At 45.6% G+C, this 17444-nt stretch overlaps 1 pseudogene; it reads left to right on the forward strand.

The window, feature by feature from the left end:
* The first annotated feature begins 2471 nt into the window (after nt 1-2471).
* Nucleotides 2472-17444, forward strand: part of LOC144266026 (up-regulator of cell proliferation pseudogene) — a 131297-nt pseudogene continuing 116324 nt past the window's right edge.

A 17444-nucleotide genomic window follows, 5' to 3' on the forward strand; every position in this document is an offset into this window, starting at 1 on the left:
AGAAAGGGCTTCTCAATCTAAACTAAAGTAGAGCTGGTGCTTCATTATAGAAGCATAGGACTGGAAGGGACCTCAAGAGGTCATCAAGTCCAGTCCCCTGCCCCCATGGCATGACCAAGCACCATCTAGACCACCCCTGACAGGTGTTTGTCTAACCTGCCCTTAAAAATCTCCAATGACGGAGATTCCACAACCTCCCTAGGCAATTTATTCCAGTGCTTAACCACCCTGACAGTTCGGAAATTAGGAAAAATTTCCTATCTAAACTTCCCTTGCTGCAATTTAAGCCAATTGCTTCTTGTCCAATCACCAGAGAATAGGAAAATAATTTTTTTCCTCCTCCTTATAACAACCTTTTAGGTACTTGAAAACTGTTATCGTGTCCCTTCTCAGTCTTCTCTTTTCTAGACTAAACAAACCCAATTTTTTCAATCTTCCCTCATAGGTCATGCTTTCTAGATCTTTAATCATTTTTGTTGCTCTTCTCTGGACTTTTTCCAGTTTGTCCACATCTTTACTGAAATGTGGCACCCAGAACTGGACACAATACTCCAGCTGAGGCATAATCAACGTGGACTGGAGCAGAAGAATTACTTTGCATGTCTTGCTTACAACACTCCTGCTAATACATCCCAGAATGATGTTTGGTTTTTTTTTTGGAACAGTCTTACACTGTTAACTCATATTTAGCTTGTGGTCCACTCTGACCTCTTGATCCCTTTTTTGCAGAATCCTTCCCAGGCAGTCATTTTCCATTTTGTACATGTACAACTGATTGTTCCTTCCTAAGTGGAATATTTTGCATTTGTTCTTATTGAATTTCGTCCTAGTTACCTCAGACCATTTCTCCAGTTTGTCCAGCTCATTTTCAATTATAATCCTATCCTCCAAACACTTGCAACTCCTCCCACCTTGGTATCGTCTGCAAATTTTATAAGTGTACTCTCTATGCCATTATCTAAATCATTGATGACTATATTGAACAGAACTAGACCCAGAACTGATCCTTGCAGAAGCCCACTCGTTGTGCCCTTCCAGCATGACTGTGAGCCATTGATAACTACTCTGGGAATGGTTATCCAACCAGTTATGCACCAACCTTATAATAGCTCCAAATTGGTTGTATTTCCCTAGTTTTTTAATGAGAAGGTCATTTGAGACTATATCAGATGCCTTATTAAAGTCTCGATATACCACATCTACTGCTTCCCCCCATCCACACAGTCGTCAGCCTGTCAAAGAAAACTATCGGGTCAGTTTGATATGATTTGTTCTTGACAAGTCCATGCTGACTATTACATATCACCTTATTATCTTCCAGATGTTTGCAAATTGATTCCTTCATTATTTGCTCCATTATCTTTCCGGGTCCAGAAGTTAAGCTGACTGGTCTGTAATTCCCTGGGTTATCCTTATTTTCCTTTTTATAGATAGGCACTATATATGCCCTTTTCCAGTCTTCTGGAATATCACCCGTCTTCCATGACTTTTCAAAGATAATAGCTAATGGCTCAGATATCTCCTCAGTCAGCTCCTTGTGTATTCTAGGATGCACTTCATTGGGTTCTAGTGACTTGAAGACATCTCACTTGTCTAAGTAATTTTCACCTTGCTCTTTCCCTGTTTTGAACCCACCCCATTTTCACTGGTGTTCACTATGTTAGGCATCCAATTGCCACCAACCTTCTTGGTGAAAACCGAAACAAAGAAGTCATTAAGCACGTCTGCCATTTCCACATTTTCTGTTATTGCTTTTTTGTCTTCATTGAGTAATGGGCCTACTCTGTCCTTGGTCTTCCTCTTGCTTCTAATGTATTTGTAGAATGTTTTCTTGTTACCCTTTATGTCTCTAGCTTGTTTGATTTCCTTTTGTGCCTTGGCCTTTCTAATTTTGCCCCTACATACTTGTGTTGTTTGTTTGTATTCATCCTTTGTAATTTGACCTAGTTTCTACTTTTTGTAGGACTCTTTTTTTTATTTTTAGATCATGGAAGATCTCCTGGTTAAGCCAGGGTGGTCTCTTGCCACTCTTCCTATCTTTCCTGTGCAGTGGAATAGTTTGCTCTTGTGACCTTAATAATGTCTCTATAACACATAATAAATGGGTTAATTGTTTATCAGGTCCAAATACCCTAACACTGCACTGGAGACATTACCGTACCAGGACTTGCCTGGAGGTGTCTTAGCATTAGCTCCCCATGTTGAAGTGTGGGTAAATTTGCTTTGTAAGTAATGACAGTACTCACAGCTCCCCAAAAGGACAGAGAAAGTAGCGTGAGTGAAGGGACTGATTTGGTCGCTAGGAGGTAAGCAAAGCCACAGTGCTGTTAGCTACACCTGTAAAAGACATGTCCCAGCAAAGAGATGGAGGAAGATATGAAGAAAATCAAAAATAAGTCTTCCCAGAAGGTGTAATCTGCACTGACTGCTGAAAGGGAAATAAAGGGTCAGATCCTCCAGATGAGCCATTGATGCCCAGCACAGCTCAGGGTGAGGGGTGTAGGCTACCATCACAGACACCTGATCCTCAGACTGCCAGGCACCAGTCTGATCCTGAGCAGCAGCTTAGAGCAGCCAAGGGGTCATTTCAGCTTCTGGGATCACCACAGAGACAGGGTCCTGAGTCTATGCCCCCTCCTCCAGTAGCTGTGAGCTGGGATGTCATAGAGCTGGTTATACTGGAAGATTTTCTAGGAAATGCTCATTTGGCCACTTAAGCCATTTTCAAGTGGACTCTGCACTGCGCTGAGGATAAGGATTGGGATCAAACAATGGAAACCAACCTAGTGGAGTTCAAAGTGGGCCAGAACTATGTTTTATTTGCATGGAAGTAATCCTATGGGCTTCCTTTTTGTTATACCAATATAAGTAAGAGAAGAATTGAACCCAGGATGTATAAGTCATCTGTTACTTACTGGGTACTGCTTTTCTTTAAACTACAACCATCAGGCTGTCTATGGAATAAGTAAACTGTATATAAAGTCACCATTTTCTACTCTGAAATTTTGGTTTGTTTTAACTTCCTTCTGCAGAAAGAAGTAAAGCATTTCAAGATGTTCTGTCCAGATTAAACCTGGAGAAGCACAGAAGCATCAAGATCAGGCTGAGGGATGTTTTGGAGATCTGACCAGAAAGCATCAAGAACAGGATTCCAGAGGCATTAGGTGATTTACCTTGGCATTTCCTGAGGAAGGTCATGGCTCTGAATGGGATGGCCAGAAATACAAGCATTGGGCACAAGGCTCCTGCAGAAGAATTGGATGATTATGAGGAGAAACTGCATACTGATGGCACTTTCTGTTTTAGTGACACTGAGATGAAAGTTTCTCTGCAATCTCTTGATGTTCTTTGTGCTGTTCTGCTTTGCTCAGTTTCCTACAGCAGGAGATCCTGTCCAAAATGTCCATGTGCCAGTTTGCCCTCCCTCTGCTGCTACCCGCTCTCAACACCCCCAAGGGCACCCTACTACTGTGGGCCATGAGGGACATTGTGAGGAAGTGGAGGCCGCACTCCCTGGCAGAGAGCAGAGGGTTCAGAGAGGAGAGCCTGGTGCTCACAGAAATGCCAACGATTTCTTTTCTGCGGATGGGGAGCTGCAGCTTCTCCAAGTCCCAACTCCTCAATGAGGTTCTCAGCTCCTCCCAGCAGCACCACGATTTCTTTATCCATCGGGACATGGAGTCTGGGAACTTCCTTCAGAAAATCGCAGATGGGCTGGTTGAGATTTCCTGGTATTTCCCTGGGGGGACGGAAAATTCTGATCTTTTCCCTGAACCCATTGCAGTTACAAATCTGCATGGAGACATTGAGTCCCACTGGCTACAGTTTAGCTTTTTAACAGCGGTCTCCTCCACAGTGTTCATAGTTACCGAGAGCATCGGTGAGAGAGAATACGAGCTGTTATCATCTCTGAAAAAATCCAGCTCTAAATATTACTTCATCCTCAACTGCAAGAATAAGAAACCCAAAGAAACTCTGGGATTCCTTAATAAGCTGTCCTCAGTGTTGAAACTGAGCAAATCACTAGTACTGGTGAAAGATCGTACCATGAATAATGCAGGATTTGTGGAAAAAGGTGAAGTCCACCATAGGAACCATAGTGAATTCATCTCCGAAGACAGTGAGTTTGGAAGCCATGGCTGTGACGGCACGTGACCTAGGAATCCAGGTGGATGAGGAGTGTCAGGCATGTCAGTGTGCGAGGAAATATACTGAAGAAATCACTGCAGAAATAAGAGATGGGGCAAAATACAAAAGGGAAATGCTGAGCCTGCAAGGAGACCCATGGAAAAACTTGGCTAAATTGGAAAAAGAGATGTGCCAAATGAAAAGGCAAGGGGACGTGGCCATTGAAGACTATAAATCTGCGCTGAAACAGAAATGGTTAGATATACGTAGACAGCGGAATCAGTGTGACCGTACTAATGGTTTGACTAAGTTTATCAATGGAATAGTACAGTTGAATCCAGTGGAGAAACATTACTTTCTGAAATGGATGAAATTTAGCCTGGATAATATTGCTAGGAGGAATCTTTCTGAAATGCAGGCAGACTATAAAGAGAAATGTGAAACTCCAGGAGTGGACCTAAAACAGCTGGAGGAATTAGATAAATTGATATCTGATAGTTCCTTGGGGGTGGAGCATTTCATGCGTGAGTTGGGACAGTTCTATGACGCTGAATGCTCAATGGTTAAAGAAGGGAAAATGGAAGAAAGCCAAAGACAAATCTCCCATCTCCCATGCACAGCAGCTGACCTGATGCTGGAAGGGTTTCCTGTGGAGCTGATCGATGGAGATGCCTCCAACATCCCCATGAACTGGGTAGTAGAGGTTCTAACTCATCTCCATATCAGACTAGGGGGTAGATCCAGAATGGTGGTTATAACAGTGCTGGGAGTGCAGACCACTGGGAAATCCATCCTTCTCAACACCATGTTCGGCCTGCAGTTTGCAGTGAGTAGCGATCGATGTATGCGAGGAGCGTTCATGACACTCCTTCAAGTTACAGAAGCTGTTCAGAAGCTGCTTGGCTGTGATTTCATCCTGGTGATAGACACTGAAGGTCTGAAGGCCCCTGAACTAACAGCACTGGAAGACAGTTATCAACATGACAATGAGCTGGCCACACTGGTGATTGGACTGAGTGACATCACCATCGTTAACATGGCCATGGAGAATGCCACAGAAATGAAGGATGTTCTGCAAATTGTGGTCCATGCATTTCTCAGAATGGAGGAAATAGGAAAACAGCCAAACTGCCAGTTTGTGCACCAGAATGTCAGTGATGTGTCTGCTCATGATCAAAACATGAGGGACAGGAAACACCTCCTGGAGCAGCTGAATGAAATGACCAAAGCTGCAGCAAGGATGGAAAAGCAAAGCAGGGAAATGGCATTTTCTGATATTATGGAGTATGACCCAGAAAAACACAATTGGTCCATGCCTGGCTTGCGGCATGGAGTCCCTCCCATGGCTCCCGTAAACACTGGATACAGTAAGAGTGTGTGTGAGCTAAAGAAATACCTGTTTGAATTCATAGAGAACCGTTCACGGAAAAGAGCTGGAAAGGATATTCCTGATTTTATTGTATGGTTGAAGAGCCTGTGGAAGTCAGTGAAACATGAGAACTTCATCTTTAGCTTTAGAAATAGCCTTGTAGCTGAAGCCTATCACCAGCTGTCTATGAAGTATTCTGAATGGGAATGGGGTTTCCGCAAGGAGTTGTATCTCTGGATATCTGAAAAAGAAACTTTTATCCAGAATCAGCTGCCAGAGACACTAGAGGGTGATCTCTTTCACAGCTTAAAAATGGAAGCACAAGGGAAACTACAGCAGGGAGAACAGAAGCTCTTGAAAAACTTAGAGCAGTATTTTAAAGGTGAAGCGCCAAATTTCAACCTGATAGAAAAGTACAGAGAAGATTTCAAAAGGAGCGCAAATAGCCTCAAAAGGGAACTTGAAAGTTATTCAACCAGTAACTGTAAGGAAGCAATTCGAATATGAAGAGGACAGCACAAGATAGACAATATCCAGTCTGGGTACAAGCAGAAAATTGAAGGAGAAGTTGCCAGACTCTTGGCTGAATACCGAAACAGAGAAGATAAATTAGACTATGAGAAACTGAAAAAAGAATTTGAAACGATATGGCGAGAAAGCTTGTCAGAGTTAACGCTCTGTACTTTACAGAAATGTCAAGTTGTTCAAGATATGGATCTCCAGCTGAGAAAGGATCTGAAGCACAGAGGGGGTGCTATCAGACAGATACTGCAACATGCAAAAAGCCTGCTGGATTATAGAATGAAGTCTTTCCCAATGAAGAAGGAATACTTAAACCTAAAATGGACCAGAGCAGTTGTAGAATACTTCTCACAGGAATGTTACTGTAAAACTGAAGAGCTTGCTCTATCTTTAATGACTGAATGCAAGAAATACATTGAAGAAAAAGTTAAATCCAAAACAGACTATGATGAAACCTATTGTGGAGAACTGCTGCATATGGTTAATGAGAGGTTAAAAGAGGAGGATATTGAGAAACTTCACACTTCTCCTTTGTTTGAAGTTGACCTGAAGCGTCACATTTTGGGGGAAGCGGCTTGGGCATTTCAGAAGATGCATGAAGATTTTATCAAAGAAAACGATCCTCAGCAACGTCTGGAGAAGCTGAAACCTCATTATTTCTCCATATTTACTGATCTCTATTTGGAAAAGAATGAAAGCCAAACGAGGGCGAGGAATTTCTGTGATCAGTGTCTCAAACCTGCCCTGGTGGGTTATGTCAACAAAAGGCTCGGACTAGAAATAGTTGACAATTTTCTCAGCAGTGAACAGGCCCTTGAATACGCCAGCCAAAGCTTCTTTCAGTTCTTTTTGCTAAAGAAGCTGCTGGAAGAGATGAACTTTGACAACTATGTGAAATAGATAAGTAACTATGAAGAGTTTGTCAAATCCTGGATACAGAGATGTCTGATAGACCACAACGGAGGGAAGGCAAGTTTGAGAGATTTGGAGAAAGGGATTCTATCCAGAATAATAAATAAAATCAAGGGAGTTCTGAAAAACTCCATAAATAAAAAACAATAACACAGTTTCTGCCTTTTTAGACAGCTTTTGCAAAGAGCTGCAGCAGGACCTGGCCATTTCCAGCAATAGCTTAGTTGAAAACAATTAGAATCCGTTGAAGACAATTAAACTGCTATATTTAGAGCATGACTGTCATTTACTCTCCCTATTGTGCATTAAGAAATTAGTATTCTTGTTTTAATGTAATCACGCATAAGAAGCAACAGAAAACCATTTACAGTTAAACAAAATAAACTTGGGAACAGACTTTTTTGTGGTGGCTTATTTCTTTTGAAATGTTGCCTTGGAACTTTTTGTTTTATTTAGCCCTGAGAGGAAGGATAGTGGGTGAGGTCAGCAAACATTTCAGGAGATGTGATACTTCCAAAGTACAAACCCAAGATCCCAAGTGATGTAGGACCCCTTAACATTTAAATTAGCCCTTCTGAGAGGCCTGATGCTGATAAGAATGACTGACCTCATGAAAAACGGGCTTTGTGTTCTCACTTAAACAGTAAGAAAATTTCACGGAGCCCTGAGCTCTCACTTGGAGGGGGGGGTGGAGACCCAATGGGGCACAAGTTAGTAACCGCTGTGGTGGGATAGGCAGGGCCAGCTCTGGAGTCAACAGAGCAACCCCCAGGTGAAGCAGTTAAACCCCAACCCAAAGACTGGATTTTCCACAGTTACAAGGGAAATTAGATAACTATACACACACACACACAAACAGACTGAAATATGTAGGGTTAGAAATCCCCAGTAACAACACTGATGGCCCAAACTCTCTGCAGTGACTCCCCACATTCCCTCTCTGTGTCCCTTCTCGACAGTGGGGCTGTGAGTGCAGCTGGATTGGGCAGTGGCTCCCTCTACTGTCCCACGGGGGAATCTCTTCTCTTCATTGCCACATACCACGCAGTTGTCGTACTCTATCTGTCAGCCCAGCTGCTCAGTGGATTTGCCCATGTCACCCGGTTTCAATTGCTCCTTTCCACATAGAATCATAGGACTGGAAGGGACCTTGAGAGATCATCAAATCCAGGGGGTCTCAACCTTTTCCCTGCTGAGGCCCTGTTCAACATCCTATAAAAACAATAGGGCCCGGCAGGGGGGAAGCGTGGGCTCCAGGCCAGGGGGACACACTTGGGCATAGGCATAGTTTTACTTCTATTTTTTTGGGGGGTTTGGGGGGAGGAATGCCTGGCATGGTTCATCCCATCTCCACAGAGCAGGGTCCAGGGAGGATGTGCCATCTCCATCCCCTGACTCACTCAGGAGGGCACCCAGCTTGTCTGGGCTCTGGGGCGATGCAACCAAAAATATAACTCAAAGGGGGGACTCAGTTCAAAAAGTTTGAAAACCGCTCAGGGTGCGGGCAGGGGGTTAGTTAGGGGCTGTGTGAAATGAGGGGAGTAGCTCAGGGTGCAGGGAGGGGATAGCTAAGGGTTGTGTATGGGCAGGGGGTAGCTCAGGGTGCAGGCAGGGGGTAGTTATGGGCTGTATGCAGGCAGGGGGGCTTCCAGTGCAATGCCCAGCTTCAGGGGCAAGGCACTGGGACTCCCGGCTTCAGCCTCCCTGCTGCTCCTGGCTTGTGGGGGAGGGGAGGTATGCCGGCTCGAGCACCACGTTGCTCCTGGCTTGGAGGGGATGTGGGGACCCTGCCGGCTTCAGCCCCACCTAGCTTCTGGCTGCGCCACTCCCGGCTTGGGGGGGATGGGGAGGGCACCGCGGGCTTCAGCACCGCGCTGCTCCTAACTAGGGCAGGGGGCCCACTGGCTTCAGACCCGCACCGCTCCTGGCTTAGGGGGAAGGGGGGGGAAGGCTTCAGCACTGGGGCTCCAGGTTTCAGCCGTGGGGCTCCGCGGCCTCCCTGAAAGGGCTCACTGACCCCCAGCTGAGAACCACTGATCTAATCCAGTCCCCTGCACTCATGGCATGACTAAGCATCATCTAGATCATCCCGGACAGGTGTTTGTCTAACCTACTCTTAAAAATCTCCACTGATGGAGATTCCAGAACCCCTCAGGCAATTTATTTCAGTGCTTAACCACCCTGACAGGAAGTTAGCCATTGATAGCTACTCTCTGGGAATGGTTTTCCACCAGTTTTGCACACATCTTATAGTAGCTCCATCTAAGTTGTCTTTCCCTAGTTTGTTTATGAGAAGGTCACGTGAGACTGCATCAAAAGCCTTACTACCGTCAACATATACCACATCTACTGCTTCTCCCCATCCACAAGGCTTGTTACCCTGTCAAAGAAAGCTATCAGGTTGGTTTGACACGATTCGTTCTTGACAAATCCATGCTGACTATTACTTATCACCTGATTATCTTCCAGATGTTTGCAAATTTAGAGCTTAATTATTTGCTCCATTATCTTTCCAGGTACAGAAGTTAAGCTGACTGGTCTGTATTTCCACAGGTTGTCCTTATTTCCCTTTTTATAGATGCCCATTTCCAGTCTTCTGGAATCTCTCCCGTTTTCCATGACTTTTCAAAGATAATCACTAATGGCTCAGATATCTCCTCAGTCAGCTTCTTGAGTATTCTAGGATGCATTTCATCAGGCCCTGATGACCTGAAGACATCTAATTGGTCTAAATATTTTTTTACTTGTTCTTTTCCTATTTTATCCTCAGATCCCACCTCATTTTCACTGGCATTCAGTATGCTAGATGTCCAATTACCACTAACCCTCTTCTTGAACACTGAAACAAAGAAGTCATTAAGCACCTCTGCCATTTCCACATTTTCTGTTATTGTTTTTTCCCTCTTCATTGAGTAATGGGCCTACCCTGTCCTTGATCTTCCTCTTGCTTCTAACGTATTTGTAGAATGTTTTCTTGTCTCCCTTTATGTCTCTAGCTATGATCTGTTTTGTTCCTTGGCCTTTCTCGTTTTGTCCCTACATACTTGTGTTATTTATGTTCATCCTTTGTCGTAATTTGACCTAGTTTCCACTTTACGTACAACAATTTTTTGATTTTTAGATCATTGAGGATCTCCTGGTTAAGCCAGCATGGTCTCTGGCTATACTTCCTATCTTTCCTATGCAGTGGACTAGTTTTCTTTTAGGCCTTGTAGTGGGGCAACTGCCCCACTCCAGTAAAACAGGGGTTAAAAGCATCCCTGGAGAGGGCTGTGGCTGGGCTAGGCTGATTCGGGAAGCAGCCACAGCTGTGGCCAGCTCAATCAGGGTCCAGCTGGCCCTTATAAGAGGGCTTGGGGCCAGAAGTGAGAGGAGTCTCACTCTAGCCCTGGAGGGAGAAGGGCTAGCTGCCTGGGAGCAATGTAGCTGAAGTGGAGCAGTGCTGGGGAAGGGCAAAGGGAGCTGGGGAGCAGCAGCCTGGTAAATCCCCAGGCTGAGGCCTTGTTGAAGGCCTAAGAAAGGTACTGGGGAGGCAGAGGGCCAGCCTGGGGATAGGCAGAGGCAGCAGGTCCTACCCCCTTGCCAATGATGAGTAGCCATTACAGACTGCAGTCACTAGTGTCCCTCACAATCCTCCCAAGCAGAAGAATTCTGTGGTATCAGCAAATTTCCCCATCTCACTGGCCATTCCATTATTCCAGGTGATAATTAATACACAGAACCATCCCAACCTTTGTATTGATCCCGAAGGTCCTCCTGGCTATTTACCTTATTCTCAGGTGGGAAACAGGGGAATTTATTCCTTCTAAAATCTTCCTCGTAGAGGCAATTCTGTCCTCGATGCCTCACCACGCCTTACACAGGGCAATCGGTCCTAGGGGAGGTGTCAGTCTGAGACTCACAAGGACACCTCCAAGCACTGGGCAATAAACAACACAGAGCTACTAAAATTTAGAAGAGAAAGGGTAAAATTTTCAAAAGTGCCTAAGGCTGCATCTACATTAGAGCTGAGGGGTGTGATTCCCAGCTATACCTGTGCTAGCTCTGCTCAAGCCAGCACACTGAAAATAGCAGGGATGGGGCATAGCCAAGCAGTCCTGTTGACAGCCATGGGGTCTGGGGTTCACTAGAGAGGGGATGATATTGAACTTTCTTTGGGCTGTGCCATTGGCCATTACCTTTGAAAACTCATGGCGATCAGGGGAAGTCCTGGAAGACTGGAAAAAGGCTAATGTAGTGCCAATCTTTTAAAAAGGGAAGAAGGAGGATTCTGGGAACTACAGGCCAGTCAGCCTCACCTCAGTCCCCGGAAAAATCATGGAGCAGGTCCTCAAGGAATCAATCCTGAAGCATTTATACAAGAGGAAAATGATCAGTAACAGTCAGCATGGATTCACCAAGGGAAAGTCATGCCTGACTAATCTAATTGCCTTCTATGGTAAGATAACTGGTTCTGTGGATGAAGGGAAAGCAGTGGACGTGTTATTCCTTGACTTTAGCAAAGGTTTTGACACAGTCTCCCACAGTATTCTTGTCAGCAAGTTAGGGAAGTATGGGCTGGATGGATGCACTACAAGGTGGGCAGAAAGTTGGCTAGATTGTCTGGCTCAACGGGTAGTGATCAATGGCTCCAAGTCTAGTTGGAAGCCGGTATCTAGCGGAGTGCCCCAAGGGTCGGTCCTGGGGCCGGTTTTGTTCAATTTCTTCATTAATGATCTGGAGGATGGTGTGGATTGCACCCTCAGCAAGTTTGCAGATGACATTAAACTGGGAGGAGTGGTAGATATGCTGGAGGGTAGGGATAGGATACAGAGGGACCTAGACAAATTGGAGGATTGGGCCAAAAGAAATCTGATGAGGTTCAACAAGGACAAGTGCAGAGTCCTGCACTTAGGATGGAAGAATCCAATGCAGCACTACAGACTAGGGACCAAATGGCTAGGCAGCAGTTCTGCGGAAAAGGGCCAAGGGGTTACAGTGTACGAGAAGCTGGATATGAGTCAACAGTGTGCCCTTGTTGCCAAGAAGGCCAATGGCATTTTGGGATGTAAAAGTAGGGGCATAGTGAGCAGATCGAGGGACGTGATCGTTCCCCTCTATTCAACATTGGTGAGGCCTCATCGGGAGTACTGTGTCCAGTTTTGGGCCCCACACTACAAGAAGGATGTGGAAAAATTGGAGAGTCCAGCGAAGGGCAACAGAAATGATGAGGGGTCTGGAACACAGGACTTATGAGGAGAGGCTGAGGGATCTGGGATTGTTTAGTCTACAGAAGGGAAGAATGAGGGGGGATTTGATAGCTGCTTTCAACTACCTGAGAGGTAGTTCCAGAGAGGATGGTTCGAGACTATTCTCAGTGGTGGAAGAGGACAGGACAAGCAGTAATGGTCTCAAGTTGCAGTGGGGGAGGTTTAGGTTGGATATTGGGAAAAACGTTTTCACTCGGAGGGTGGTGAAACACTGGAATGCGTTCCCTTTGGAGGTGGTGGAATCTCCTTCCTTAGAAGTTTTTAAGGTCAGGCTTGACAAAGCCCTGGCTGGGATGATTTAATTGGGGATTGGTCCTGCTCTGGGCAGGGGGTTGGACTAGATGACCTCCCGAGGTCCCTTTCAACTCTGATATTCTATGATTCTATGATTCTCTTGCAGTGATTTCCCATAAACCCTGGGAAAAGCTGTTTGTCCACTCTGCCCAAAATACCTTCCTCTCCATATCCTGTTCCTGACTCATTTACTAAATTTACATTGATTTACATTTCCGACAGCCTGAGATCTTGCTGTGTATCAAGCAGAGCAGGCTCTTTGTTGGGATCTCTAGATGCTGACAGAGCACAGAATAAAGACACGTGGCCCAAACCCTGAACTCCTTACTCAGGATTTCAAATGGCAGTTGCCTCAGTAAGTTTTAGTGGGGGCTTGGCTACATTTTCAGGATTCCAAGCTCGAGGACACTAACCCATTCTAGTGCACGAAAAACAGAGTGTAGTCGTAGGGGCACAAGTGGCTAGGTGTAAACACCCATCCACGATGCTAGCCACATCCTCTGGCAGCTAGTCCCTCCTGCCACTCACACTGCTGCAGCAACATTGTTTTTCGTGCCCAACCTGGATCAGAGCTAGTGTGTGTATCTCTACCTGAGCTGGGAATCAGCCCCCCAGCTTGAAGTGTAGACGTACCCTAAGTAAAACTGTGTAAGTAGCTTAGGCTCTAGTCAATCATGACTGATTTAATGAAGGTGGGATATTGGTACCCTTCCCAGGATAGAGTCCCCCATCCTGTAAGTATGGCTTACATTCTTCATCAGCAAGGAGATGAGGAGAACTTTAACAGAACTGTGAAAGATAGACATGGGAAAAGGATACTTTACAAGTACGATGGGTTTGCTAATGAGGGCACAACAACTCCCATCAGCCCTCTCCCTACTGCACATCCCTTCACCCTGCCCAGGAACCTAAGTATTTGGTCAGTTCCTGATACGCTTATTCATTGATTCCAAGGCCAGAAGGGACAATGGTGATTGTCTAGTCTAGTCTGACCTCCTGTATAACACAGGCCAGAGAACTGCCCCATAATTCATAGAGCAGATTTTTTTTTTTAAATGGCCAAACTTGAATTAAAAATGATCAGTGATAGAGAATCCACCATGACCCTTGGTAATTTTTTCCAATGGCTAATTACCCCCCTCACTGTCAAAAATGTACAACTTATTCCCAGTCTGAATTTGTGTAGCTTCAACTTCCATCCATTGGAGCGAGTTATACCATCTCTGCTAGAGAAAATATTTGTTCCCCATTTAGATACTTATAGACTGTAATCAAGTCACCCCTTCACCTTCTCTTTGTTAAGCTAAATCACTCTAAAGCATGTTTCAGAGTAGCAGCCGTGTTACTCTATATTTGCAAAAAGAAAAGGAGTACTTGTGGCACCTTAGAGACTAACCAATTTATTTGAGCATAAGCTTTCGTGAGCTCCTTCAGGATAGGCTGTAGATCCTTGATAATGCGTTGGAGAGGTTTTAGTTGGGGGCTGAAGGTGACGGCTAGTGGCATTCTGTTATTTTCTTTGTTAGGCCTGTCCTGTAGTAGGTGACTTCTGGGTACTCTTCTGGCTCTGTCAATCTGTTTCTTCACTATCAAGCATTCTTACAACTACAATACCCACCTCCTGAACTAGCCGTCACCTTCAGCCCCCAACTAAAACCCCTCCAACGCATTATCAAGGATCTACAACCTATCCTGAGGGACGACCCATCACTCTCACAAATCTTGGGAGACAGGCCAGTCCTTGCCTACAGACAGCCCCCCAACCTGAAGTGAATACTCACCAGCAACCACATACCACACAACAGAACCACTAACCCAGGAACCTATCCTTGCAACAAAGCCCATTGCCAACTGTGTCCACATATCTATTCAGGGGACACCATCACAGGGCCTAATAACATCAGCCACACTATCAGAGGCTCGTTCACCTGCACATCTACCAATGTGATATGTGCCATCATGTGCCAGCAATGGCCCTTTGCCCTGTACATTGGGCAAACTGGACAGTCTCTACGTAAAAGAATAAATGGACACAAATCAGATGTCAAGAATTATAACATTCATAAACCAGTCGGAGAACACTTCAATCTCTCTGGTCACGCGATTACAGACATGAAAGTTGCGATATTACAACAGAAAAACTTCAGAAACAGACTCCAACGAGAGACTGCTGAATTTGGAATTAATTTGCAAATTGGATACAATTAACTGAGGCTTGAATAGAGACTGGGAGTGGTTGAGTCATCATAAAAAGTAACCTATTTCCCCTTGTTTATTCCTTCTTCCCCCCCCCTCCCCTCCCCAGTTCCTCAGACGTTCTTGTTAACCCCTGGATTTGTGCTGGAAATGCCCCACCTTGATTATCATACACATTGTAAGGAGAGTGATCGCTTTAGATAAGCTGTTAGCAGCAGGAGAGTGGGGTGTGGGGAGAGAAAACCTTTTGAAGTGATAAACACCCATTTTCTCATGGTCTGTGTGTATAAAAACATCCTCACTGTATTTTCCACTGTACGCATCCGATGAAGTGAGCTGTAGCTCACAAAAGCTTATGCTCAAATAAATTGGTTAGTCTCTAAGGTGCCACAAGTACTCCTTTTCTCTCAGCAAAGGTAGGGATGGAGCCACCCAAGAGCAGCCCTGAGCACCCCCGCTTTGGTCCACAGTGTGTGAACACCTACTCATAACATACACAGGTGAGTTCACAGCATGTCATGATCAACAGTAGCGAGGTCAGTGGCTGATCTAATCACATCAACACGAACCTTAATTCTCAGTTACTCTGAGGCTGTTTATAAATGATTATATCTGACCGGCTGGTCCTGCCCTCTTCTGTCTAACATGGCTGGAAGTTTGCCAAGGGTTTCTTGGCTCCCATAGCCCAGCAGAGAGAGAAGTGACAGCTGCAGTGTCTATATTTAATATGTAACTCTCTGACGATGGATATTTGCATAAAAGATCTGGTGGGATCAAAATTTTAACTCCAACACAGCACTTGCTTCCAAGCTTTCTCCCTTGTGGGTGACTGGAGAGGAAGATTTTGTAACAGTTATAAGGGTTTATACCTTACTGCTTGTGATAATATTGCTTGTGAAGAAGCCCAACGACCTCCAATAAAAATATATAGCATAGGTGTTAGCTAGAGAGCAAATCTAAGTCCTACTCGTGTACCCCACTCCCCAGAGCAGGGCGAAGGCTCACTGGGCTGTACACTGCAGCCGGGAATGTGGGAGGGAGGCACTCGGGCTGTGCGGAACCTGATTCAAATAATAATGGAGATAAAAAGAAAATGACTGTAATATCACAAAATTGCTGCCCCTCAGACCTTCCTCCCTTCCTCCTCACTGCATCCTCCCTTCTCTTGTCTTTCTGTTTAGTTTCTCCCTTCCTAATTAAACCCAGCACCACCACTGCCAAAAAACACACATCCCACTGGCACTAACATGGGGTCTGCTGCCATCCCATTGATGGTTCTGTCTGTGAGTTATATCGCTTCCCCCTACCCTGTCTTTGTCTGGTCTATTTAGAATTGCTCCTCAGACCAGCACTGTCTGCCACCCTCTATTTGTATCGTTTCCAGTACAATGGGGCCCCGGTCTCGGTTGGTCACTAGGTACGACTGCAACACACATGACTGAAACTTCTTCCCCTTTGTTATTAATCTCAGTGATAAAAGAACAGGTCATTTGTTTCAAGACCCCAAGTTAAGGAGGACTCTCTACTGCATGGCATGATGGCATGTGACTAGAAATGTGGGGAACAAACACTCCCCACATCTCTTAGGTGTGTCAGTAGCATATAATTACAGATTGACTGTAGGGTTGCCAACCCTCTGGGGTTGCCCTGGAGTCTCCAGGAATTAAAGATTAACCTTGAATTAAAGATTATGTAACATGAGGAGTTTACCTCCAGGAATACATCTAACTAAAATTGGCAACCCTAGTGACTGACTAGGCTAATAAATGAGTCACCTCCCCAAGAGTGGAACTCTAACCTGATTGCTCATAACTGATCCAGGGCTGTGCCTGAGGGGAAAGGGAGTGATGTGATTGGCCTAGGTCTGGACTGAACCCACTCTGATCAACTCAGTTCAGTTTTGCCAGACACAGTCTGATCATCACTGTTAATTCTGTAGACTTAGTCCCAGCTCAGTAGTGACCTGGCCCTGCCATACCAGCATCCTGGCTGGGAGCACGTCCATGGGAGCAGGGGGAGAGCAGAAAGATATCAGTGTCCCGAAACAGCTGCTCTTGCCCTGCCAGTCACACTCTCTGATGAAGGACAGTCTGAACCTGAGCTCAAACCCTTTCAGTTTCATCTTGGTTCACGACTGGATACAAATAGAGCCTGTGATGGTGCCAAGGGTCACAGGAGAGGGGGATGATGTGCGCTCTTTAGGGATGTGACTTCTTCTCTTCTGCCAATTTCCTGTAAACCCAGAGGGACACCGGCCAGCGGCTCTCCCCAAAATACTTACTGAAATGTCTGACTTACTATAAGCGTCCACTGCATAACACAGACACTTCGTTGGGGGATGGGATCTCTTTAGATTCTCACACAGACTGTGAGGTAGATACTAGGCTGGCCAGGCTAGGGAATTAGCTCTCGCCACTCAGGAGCACCCTCTGCAGGTGGTGTCTTGCCCATAATTACTTGCCCTTTTCCAAGCTCCACCACATTAGGCCCTGCATCCCTCCCAGACCATGGTGCACTTTCCTGGGGTACTGCCCTCTGGCGGTGCCCCACACCCTGGGTGCTGCCCCTCCAGGGAACTGGCTACCCCTAATCCCACAGTGACCCACTGCCGTTCTTCACCTAGCCCCTTCCCTCAGGGGCAAACTGCAGTCTGAACTGGTCACTCATCATCAGCAAGGGGGGTGGACCTGCTGCCTCTTCCTCCCCGGCTGCCCCTCCGCAGCTCTAATACCTCCTCAAGGCCCTGTATCAGGCCCTCAGCCTGGCAGTAGGTC

This window comes from Eretmochelys imbricata, chromosome 6 (genome assembly GCF_965152235.1).
Source record: "Eretmochelys imbricata isolate rEreImb1 chromosome 6, rEreImb1.hap1, whole genome shotgun sequence".
In the NCBI taxonomy this organism is placed as follows: Eukaryota; Metazoa; Chordata; order Testudines; family Cheloniidae; genus Eretmochelys; species Eretmochelys imbricata.